This window comes from Lolium rigidum, chromosome 1 (assembly GCF_022539505.1).
Source record: "Lolium rigidum isolate FL_2022 chromosome 1, APGP_CSIRO_Lrig_0.1, whole genome shotgun sequence".
Taxonomy (NCBI): Eukaryota; Viridiplantae; Streptophyta; class Magnoliopsida; order Poales; family Poaceae; genus Lolium; species Lolium rigidum.
The window spans coordinates 29,777,148-29,788,829 of record NC_061508.1 but is presented as its reverse complement, the minus strand read 5'-3'; positions in this window follow the sequence as shown (position 1 = coordinate 29,788,829).

Below are 11,682 nucleotides of genomic sequence, written 5' to 3'. Positions count from 1 at the left end.
GAAGTTTTATACGGAGTACAATGAAAAGAAGTGGCATCGTCAGCCCGCATCAGCAGCTCGCTAATCACGCAGGTGTGTTGCATGCTGCCTCACTTATGGTTGTTGCTTCTTCCTAATAATTAGCTAACATGATCGATGGTGCCATGGTGGCAATATAATTATTAGTGATTTAGCGAATAAAGTGGACTGAATTTGGTGGCGATTGCAGGTGTGATCCGGATAATTAAGAACGTTGAAAGGAGGACAGTTCGGCCGATGGGTGTCCCGAGCTCCCAATATTTTTGGAGTTCTTTTGATTTCAAAAGTTGAAGTTTGTTCTTCTTTTGACGCGAGAAAGTTGATGCTTGTCCCTCACTCCACCGATGACCAATCATAACCTCATAGGTTCGGTTGCGTTCCTGGCGTTCCTGGCTAAGCGTGGCTTGTGGTTCTTCGTTTTTCACATGTTTTTACTATGTATACTCATGACACGCATGACAAGCGTCGAGGTCCGGATCGAACTACGAGTATGTAGCTTTTGAGTGTTCGCCTAAGGTGCCAAGCGGAATCCCGCTAAAATCTGTACTTGTAGTTAATTTGGAGATTTCTAGTTCAATTCAGTTTAAATTAGAAATATTGAAATAAAGTGTAAGTGTGATTTTGGCCTGATTCAACTTGCATCCTTACGTTCGCCACTCTGACCAAACTATACGTCGTTTTGTACACTGTACGACAAAAGAAGATCAGATGTACATACATGCATGGTAGGTTGGTGCAGTGGAGCTTTCAGTCAGACAACCCCACACTTACGACAACGTGGGTCGATCTGGTTTGGTCCAACTGCTGGACAAAATAACATGTCCATAATCGGAATCTTCGCCACATGATCGATCCAATTGCCGGCCGCAATGATACACTCAGGAAGCGTAACGATGCATGCATGCATTGGCAGAGCTTGCGATTTTGGTTTTCTTTCTTCTTATCAATTATCATCATGTGGACTTCATATTAAATGTTGGATGTGTGGGCATCGATCTGCAATGACCATATATAGCATCATGTTTCTTGGATCTTTTATGGACCTGTTGGGCATGATCACAAGGATATGATAGTACAAGTGAAGATCGTGAGAATTGTTTATGCCGGCAAGTTGGGAGGAGGATACCACTCCGAGTTCTGATTTCTCAAGTGGAGCGTGGCGACAATGGTAGGCATGACCAAAAAGATGTCAAGATACCACTTCGCCTTGTTGTTTTCAAGATGATGGAGGAAGTACCTCCAAGCGCATATACACGCCGTTTTCATTTCATAGTGAAATGGCATGGTAATTCTCGCCTTCACGTGTATACGAGAAGACCAGGCACGTGCGAATAGGACTTTGTCTTTATGATTTTCTACCGTGTGTTAAAAACACAATGTCGTCCGTAAAAGTTGTTGCATAGTCAGTATATTAACTGTTCAAGAAATAAAATTGATGGTTCAAAGATGGCTTCAAGTTTTTGGGGCCCTGCCCCAACATCAAAAAAATGCCTTCTTCAAAGGTAATGTGTTAATAATGTTAAGAAGTTGCACTAGGGTAGGAAAGTAATCCATAATTCTATTAGTGAATCTGAAACTACACCCCAAAAAGTAATACTAGTAGTTAGGTGACATTTCAGTCATATTCAATTACCATTTGTTTGAAATATAATTAGCTTCGTCAATATCGATTTGTGCGGATCCTCCAAAACTAAATCGATTGATCCAATTATATTATGATCACAAGTCGGTAGAACAAAATGCCACAAAGCATGCACGCCGTCCATAGCCCACCGAACACCTATTAAAGTCCCAAATCACCCTTTGACTCCAAACTTAATCGTAGACTCACATACATCAAACAATAGATTTATCATTGTGTTATTATCTTATAGTTAGTAACCGCATGATAGGCATCTCAATGCTCTCCTCTATGCTTTTTATAGCACCTCCTTACATATACATGACACACATGACAATGACAGTGAGTAAGGATAGCTTGTCGGCAACTATAGCCTCATCCTAAACAACATGTAAGCATATAAGGTGGATTGGACAAGGTTACAATGACATAAAAAAGTCAGGGGAGCAAGAGGAAGCAAGGAAGGGAATAGGGAGCTTGTCAATGAGTGGCTATAGCAGCACTCCACCTATCCTACATTCCCACCATGATTCACTTTCCTTTTCTTTCTCCTTCCCTTTTGTCTTATCTGCTTCTATATTTTTTGAATATTGATGTGTGAAGCTTAACCCAGTTTATTATAGTGAAATAATATTCAAAAGCATAATCTACTATAACCAAGATGTCTTACCATATTAATAAAAATAACATAGCAAAACCAAACTTACTTTTTTATTTAAACTGAATTTCATCACTCTGTAAGATATATTTTGGTTGTTAATAATTTTCCACACCAAACTAATAAAATAAATGTACTAGAATAATAGTTTTATACATCATTCTAGATATAGGATTACCGAATTATTTTAATTTGCTAGTTACAAGACTAAAAGGATGGAAACGTATATGTACATATTAAAGGTTCTTATCTCTTGCATTCTTAAGACAATACTAAGTCATGGTCCAATGTCTTTTTTTCTTTTGTATTAATATAATTTTTAATACTTAGCCATAGGTGTTGAATAGCTCCGCTAATGGGCAGAAAACCAAACTACATCCAAAATAAAACAAACCATATGGATCTAGTACATGGTATCAAACCACACCAATCCTAACAACAATGTCCATAACTGAACCAAACTAGGACAACAAATGAATTATGTGGTTTGAATTCGTTTGGGAAACCATTTCCAACCCAAACATATCATATGTTAGCATGCATGTACACAAATCAACCCAAGGTTTAGTACCATCTCCCCAAGAACATCTTCGGAGAATCAAGTAAAAATTCAATCCCCTGCCATCGAGAGCATGAGGCAACATTGAAGATCTAATGGTGTGGAGAAGATCCCTTCAGAAAATTCATGACAAAGAGGGTGCCTGTAAGGGTATTTTACCCTTATCCATTATTTTGGTAACAATGACACCGTGCTAGAGTATTTGACCTAATACGTTTATAAGGATAATCTCAGGTATTAGGCAAAGAGGCATAAATGGTGTATCAAAGGAACAAGAAGGCTAAAGGAGACCCCCACTTCAACAACAATCAAAAAGGGGTCTACAACAGAAATCCGGTTTGCCGCCCGGTCAGCCGGCATCACAACCGGCCAGTCCGGTCAACCGGGCGCCAACTGGGCGCCAACCGGAGGAGCTCCTGGACGTCGCAAAGTGTCCCCGGTCTGGGTCCGGTCTACCGTCCGGTCTGGACCGGCAGGTCCGGTCCCTGGTCCGGTCCGACCGGCATCTGCACCGGACAATCCGGTCTGTGGTCCGGTTGACCGGGTTTGTCGGGAGAAAAGCTGAGGTGGCAAGTGACCAACGGCCATATTAGAACACTATAAATAGTCCTTCTCCTACCAAGCTGTTCTTGAGCTCTCTCTCTTACTCCATTGCTAGAAACACCAAAAGCCTCGGATCTCCCTCCTCCTCCACCCAAACTCAAATCCCTCCGGGAAACGTTAGAGGAGGACCCGATCTACCTGTTCTACCAAGCCAAATCTCATTCCCCCTTGTATTCATCGAGAAGCTTGCTTCCTAGGGTTCCTTGGAAACCCTAGGTGGGCAAGAGGAGTCCGAAAGCATCCGGGCGTGGATTTGCTCCGGGCAAGATTGTGAAGGTTTGGAGGCCACCTCAAAGTCTACCACAAGTGAGTGAGCTATTCCTTCGTGGGATAGGCTCCGGAGAATAGGGTGAGCCTTCGTGGCGTGGGGAATCCTTTGTGGGACCTCCACCCCTCCAAACGTGACGTACCTTCTTGCAAAGGAAGGGAACACGGGAATACATCCTCGTCTCCGCGTGCTATCGGTTATCTCTAACCGAACTCCTTACTTGTGATTTAACTTCCTGTGAGAGCCTTCGTGCTCGAGTTAGTTTTATCCTCATATAGGTTGCTTCACCTAGTTTGCATTTAGGCTCACCTTTATATTACGCAAAGCCTAATATTGCAAAGAAAGAATTAAAATCTGTAGAAACCTATTCACCCCCCCTCTAGGTTTACCATCTCTATACTTTCAATTGGTATCAGAGCCTAGACTCTTATTAAGGGCTTCACCGCCTTAAGAGTGAGATGGATAAACTATTCGAGGGTCTAGATGAAGACTCTAACCTTTCGGTTAAAGAGATGAAATCTAGATTCTTGGCATATGACGCCGAGAAGAAGAAAAAGGAGGATGAACTACAAAGCCAAATGGCGAGAGATGTCTGCCATGCTTAAGAACTTGACTAGTGGGCGTCCTAGTACGGCTTCGGCCTCGCTAGGGAGCTTTCATACGATCAACCATGACTATCCCAAAAACACTTCGCCCATGCCTCATATAAACCATAGTGGGAATGTTCCCCATTTTGATGGAACTCACTTTCCTTTTTGGAAATCTTCTATGGAATCTCATATTCGCAGCTGCAGTTTGGAGTTATGGGAGATCATTGTTCATGGATACCGGGAGCCACAAGATTCCATTCGGTTGACCTCCACCGAATTCTACAACCGTCAACTCAATGCCTCCACACGTGACAAGATTAGGAGTGGCATCAACCGCAAGCTCCTTGATCAAGTCAATGACATAGACTCCGCTAAAGAGTTGTGGGATCGAATCATAGTACTCCAAGAGGGAACCGATTTGATCCAATCAGCTCTTTATGAGACCGCAAAGCAAGAGGCCCATCGGTTCATGATTCGAGAAGGAGAATCCGTGGCCGATGCTTATGCAAGGCTAGGTGCTCTTAGAGTGAGGGTCAAGGGACTTGGAGTTGAGAAGTACAATGACGGCTTCGGGATGAATGAAGCATTCATAAAGTCCAAGGTCATTGCTATGATTGTCGTCAATCAAGAAGACACCAACCTTGCACTCAACTTGCAAATCATGACCAAGAGTGTCGATCTCAACTCCGATGATCTAGTCTCCTATGTGGTCGCCAATGAAAACATGGCCAAAGCGGGAAAGAGGCTCATGGCAATGAACCGTGTTGATGAAGCCTCACACAACCATGAAGCGCCACACAACCTTGCTCTCAAAGCTAGGGCCGATCATGGAAGCAAAGAATACTATGAAATTGAAGAAGATGAAGAGATGACTTCAACTAGTGACATTGCTACCGACTTTGCTTTCTTTGCCAAGAAGTACAAGGCAAAGTTCCCAATGCTCCTCAATGACAAGAAGAAGAAGAGAACTTGCTACAATTGTGATGAAGATAGCCACTTTGCAAATGAGTGCCCTTATGAGAAAAGGGTAGACAAGCCAAAGTTCATCAAAGGGGTCAAGCCAAGATTGAAGCCAAACCCAATCAACGATCGATACAAGAAGAACAAGGGAAGAGCCTTTGTTGGAGCCGAGTACTTGTCCGATGATGAAGAGGAAGATGAGGAGAAGGAGGCCGGGGTGGCCGGTTTAGCTTTCTCTAAGCCCGAGTCACTCTTCACATATGACTACTCCAAGGACTACTCCACGGAGAATGATGTTGGATCTTCCTTCATGGCAAGAACAACTCAAGATGATGACTCCGATGACTCTCCCTCCTCTACAATCGTTGGCTCTTGTCTTATGGCAAGGGAAACCAAGGTAATGGAACCTCCACCTTCCCTATCTAGTGTTCTTGATGATGAAAACGAAAATCAAGAAGAATTAATTGTGCTTAAGGAGCTCTATGATGTTAGATGCACCCTTCGTGGTGAAGCTCTTCTCAAGTTTGATTTCTTGATGGACTCACTCAAGGAAAAGGATGAGTCCATTGAGGAATTAGAATATCATTTGAATGAGAAGGAACGGAGATTCAATCTCCTAAGACAAGAGCTAAAAACCGAAAGGTGCATATCTCAAGGCCTTAAGCAACAAATTGAAACTTATGAACTTGATAAAGTTAAGGACCTAGAAACTATTGATAGGGCTCAATCATTGACTCAAGAGCTCAATGCTTCAAAGGAGGAGCTTGAAGTTGCTCATGCTTCTCTCACTAGGGATCTCGGACCACCTTGAAAAGGCTAACAAGCTTGTTAAGGATGAGCTCAAGAAAATTGGAGAGAACCATGACCTACTCCAAGAAACATACAAAAAGGCTCTTGGATCAATGAAGGATCCCATTGTTGTTGAAAAACTTGCTTATTCCTCCACTTCCTTTACTAGTGAGCATGCTAAACTTGTTGAGGAACATGTTCGTTTACAAGAGGAACTCTCTTTGCATGTTGAGACCAATGCATATCTTGAATCCTTGGTGACCAAATATGGTCTCGACTATCATCCTAATGAATCTTCTTGTGAGCAAGCATCTATTCTTGAGGAAAATGTTAGGTTAACAAAGGAACTTGCAAAGTTCACCACCGCCAAGAACAAGATGGGATTGGATGACCTCTTGAGTAAGCAAAGGTCAAACAATCAAAAGTTTGGACTTGGATATGTTCCCAAGTCTCACAAGAAGAACAACTACAAGAAGGAGAAACCCGCTCAAGATAAGAACAAGAAGGTCACTAATAATGGCAAAGCCTCAAAGGGCAAAGCCACTAGTGGTGACCACACCTGGGCCAAACGATCACTATGCATTATTTGTTGATTATTATGGTGATGTCTATGCTAACTATGTTGGCCCTCCTAATGACTATGCTTATAGAGAGTACTCAATTTGGGTACCAAAAGATATTGTTGCCATTGCAAAGGAACCCATTAATCGATGGGTTCCTAAATCCTCTACTTAATTTTGTAGGGATATTCCTCCGGTGGTCCAAAACGGGTGTGTGATAGTGGATGCACCAATCATATGACCGGAGGAAGAGGTGTGCTTGATCAATTCATTGAAGATAACAACAAGAAGTCAAGCATCACCTTTGGTGACAACTCAAAGGAAAGGTACTTGGGTATGGCAAGGTGGCAATCTCTAAGGACTTGTTCCTTGAGACGGTTATGCTTGTTGAATCCCTTGGCTATAACTTACTTTCTATATATCATCTTGCCGATGCCGGTTACAATTCATATTTCACTAATTATTGTGTGAAAGTCTTTAGGAGTGACAATCTCAAATTGGACCTTGTTGGATATGTGGAGAACAACCTTTACGTGGTTGACCTCTCGAAAGAGAGCTCCTCTCCCTCCACATGTCTAATGGCGGCCAAGCATGACGAAGGTTGGTTGTGGCATCGCCGCCTTGGCCATGTTAACATGAGAAATCTTAAACAACTCCTAAAGGGTGAGCACATTGTGGGACTAACCGGCATTTCTTTTGAGAAAGATCGTGTTTGCAGTGCATGTGTAGCCGGAAAGCAACTCAAGAAGAAACATCCTATCAAGAGTATTGTTACCACATCTAGGCCTTTGGAGCTCCTTCATTTGGATCTCTTTGGGCCATCACATTATGATACTCTTGGTGGGAGCAAGTATGGACTTGTCATTGTTGATGATTACTCAAGATACTCTTGGGTCTTTCTCCTTAAGTCTAAGGACGAGACCCATAGAGAGTTCATCACCTTCGCCAAGAAAGCTCAACGTATGTATGAATCCGAGATCAAGGCGATTAGGATCGACAATGGCACCGAATTCAAGAACTATACCATGCAAGAGTTTGTTGATGATGAGGGCATCAAGCATGAGTTTTCGGCGCCATACACCCCTCAACAAAATGGTGTTGTTGAAAGGAAGAACCGGACTATCATTGAGATGGCAAGAACCATGTTGAGTGAATTTAACTCACCCCACAACTTTTGGGGAGAAGCCATCTTTACGGCTCGTCCACTACTCCAACCGGCTCTTCCTCCGTCCCCTCCACAACAAAACTCCATGCGAGCTTCTTACCGGTAACAAGCCTAATGTCATGTACATTCGTGTCTTTGGATGCAAATGTCTTGTTAAGAACAACAAAGGAAAGCTCGGTAAATTTGAAACTAGAACCATAGAGGGTATATTTGTTAGATATGCGGAGAACTCTCACACCTATAGATACTACAACCGGTCCACCGGGACTATTGAAGTATCTTGTGACGTGGTGTTCTTGGAGGATAATGGCTCCCAAGTGGAGCAAGTTGTTCCATGTGTTGCGGGTAATGATGATGATCCATCTAGTGCCATCAAGCATATGGGCATTGGACACATCCGGCCCATGGAAGTTCATAATGATGATCAAGATGATGGAGTAGATGTATCAAGCACGGCTCAAGTGGAGCCTAGCTCAACTCAAGCCGAACCATCAAGTGCAACTCAAGAACCATCCTCTACTCAATATGAGTCACGTTCCGAAGAACAAGAAGAAAACCCTCATTCCACGGAGCAAGACCATGATGATGATCAAGAAACATCCTCAACTCATGATCAGGCTCAAGTGATCCCTCATGATCAAGCACTAGCAAGAGATGAATTCATTGATCATGAAGGAACCATTCGGAAGATCAAGGCCGCTACAAGGGCAAGTGACATGAAAGTAGATCAAGTCCTTGGTAGCATCTCAAGAGGAGTGGTAACTCATAGACACCATGCATTACTTATCACTTATTGCCAACATCATGCTTTTGTGTCTAGTTTTGAACCACTCAAGGTACATGAAGCCTTGGTTGATCCGGACTGGGTAATTGCCATGCAAGAAGAATTGGAGTGGTTCACTCATAATGAAGTATGGTCTCTAGTTGAGAGACCCAAGGATCATCGCATCAATGTTATTGGGACCAAATGGGTATTCAAGAACAAGCAAGATGAGAATGGCATTGTCATACGAAACAAAGCAAGGTTAGTGGCGCAAGGGTTTGCCTAAATAGAAGGTATGGATTTTGAGGATACCTTTGCGCCGGTAGCCCGTCTTGAAGCTATTCGTCTTTTGCTTGCATTTGCATCTTTCCACAATTTCAAACTATATCAAATGGATGTGAAAAGTGCATTTTTGAATGGTCCCCTAAAAGAAACCGCATATGTGGCTCAACCCCGGGTTTCGAAGACCCATAACGGCGAGAAAACGGGCGGCACTTCGGCATCTTGTTAATAGGTTAGTTCCGTAAAATGCACGAATATGACATAAAGTGTGCATAAAACATGTAGGTATCATCAATAATATGGCATAGAACATAAGAAATTATCGATACGTCTGAGACGTATCAAGCATCCCCTAGTTTAGTTCTCGCTCGTCCTGAGGTGTAAAACGATAACAAAGATAATTTCTGAAGTGATATGCCATCATAACCTTGATCATACTATTTGTAAACATATGTAGTGAATGCAGCGATCAAAACAATGGTAATGACATGAGTAAACAAGTGAATCATAAAGCAAAGACTTTTCATGAATAGTACTTCAAGACAAGTATTAATAAGTCTTGCATAAGAGTTAACTCATAAAGCAATAAATCAAAGTAAAGGTATTGAAGCAACACAAAGGAAGATTAAGTTTCAACGGTTGCTTTCAACTTGTAACATGTATATCTCATGGATAATTGTCAACATAGAGTAATATAACAAGTACAATATGCAAGTATGTAGGAATCAATGCACAGCTCACACAAGTGTTTGCTTCTTGAGGTGGAGAGAGATAGGTGAACCGACTCAACATAAAAGTAAAGAGAATGGTCCTTCAAAGAGGAAAGCATCGATTGCTATATTTGTGCTAGAGCTTTTATTTTGAAAACATGAAACAATTTTGTCAACGGTAGTAATAAAGCATATGAGTTATGTAAATTATATCTTACAAGTTGCAAGTCTCATGCATAGTATACTAATAGTGCCCGCACCTTGTCCTAATTAGCTTGGACTACCTGGATCTTTGCAATGCACATGTTTTAACCAAGTGTCACAATGGGGTACCTCCATGCCGCCCGTACAAAGGTCTAAGGAGAAAGCTCGCATTTTGGATTTCGCTTTGATTATTCTCAACTTAGACATCCATACCGGGACAACATGGACAACAGATAATGGACTCCTCTTTAATGCATAAGCATGTGGCAACAATTATTATTCTCATATGAGATTGAGGATATATGTCCAAACCGAAACTTCCACCATGAATCATGGCTTTAGTTAGCGGCCCAATGTTCTTCTCTAACAATATGCATGCTCCAACCATGAAGGTGGTAGATCTCTCTTACTGCACAAGACGGACATGCATAGCAACTCACATGATATTCAACAAAGAATAGTTGATGGCGTCCCTAAAACATGGTTATCGCACAACAAGCAACTTAATAAGAGATAAAGTGCATAAGTACATATTCAATACCACAATAGTTTTTAAGCTATTTGTCCCATGAGCTATATATTGCAAAGGTGAATGATGGAATTTTAAAGGTAGCACTCAAGCAATTTACTTTGAATGGCGGATAAATACCATGTAGTAGGTAGGTATGGTGGACACAAATGGCATAGTGGTTGGCTCAAGGATTTTGGATGCATGAGAAGTATTCCCTCTCGATACAAGGTTTAGGCTAGCAAGGTTATTTGAAACAAACACAAGGATGAACGGTACAGCAAAACTCACATAAAAGACATATTGTAAACATTATAAGACTCCATACCGTCTTCCTTGTTGTTCAAAACTCAATACTAGATGTTATCTAGACTCTAGAGAAACCAAATATGCAAACCAAATTAGCAAGCTCTAAGTATTTCTTCATTAATGGGTGCAAAGTATATGATGCAAGAGCTTAAACATGAGCACAACAATTGCCAAGTATCAAATTATCCAAGACATTTTAGAGTTACTACATGTAGCATTTTCCAATTCCAACCATATAACAATTTAACGAAGAAGAAACTTCGCCATGAATACTATGAGTAGAGCCTAAGGACATATTTGTCCATATGCTACAGCGGAGCGTGTCTCTCTCCCATAAAGTGAATGCTAGGATCCATTTTATTCAAACAAAACAAAAACAAAAACAAACCGACGCTCCAAGCAAAGTGCATAAGATGTGACGGAATAAAAATATAGTTTCAGTGGAGGAACCTGATAATGTTGTCGATGAAGAAGGGGATGCCTTGGGCATCCCCAAGCTTAGACGCTTGAGTCTTCTTAGAATATGCAGGGGTGAACCACCGGGCATCCCCAAGCTTAGAGCTTTCACTCTCCTTGATCATATTGCATCATACTCCTCTCTTGATCCTTGAAAACTTCCTCCACACCAAACTCGAAACAACTCATTAGAGGGTTAGTGCATAATAAAAATTCACATGTTCAGAGGTGACACAATCATTCTTAACACTTCTGGACATTGCATAAAGCTACTGGACATTAATGGATCAAAGAAATTCATCCAACATAGCAAAAGAGGCAATGCGAAATAAAAGGCAGAATCTGTCAAACAGAAGAAAACCGTAAAGATGGATTTTATTAGGCCACCAGAATTGCTCAAATGAAAATTCCCAAATTGAATGAAAGTTGCGTAAATATCTGAGGATCATGCACGTAAATTGGCTTAATTTTCTGAGCTACCTGCAGGAGGTAGACCCAGATTCGTGACAGCAAAGAAATCTGAAACTGCGCAGTAATCCAAATCTAGTACTTACTTTTACTATCAAAGACTTTACTTGGCACAACAAAACATCAAAACTAAGATAAGGAGAGGTTGCTACAGTAGTAAACAACTTCCAAGACACAAATATAAAACAGTA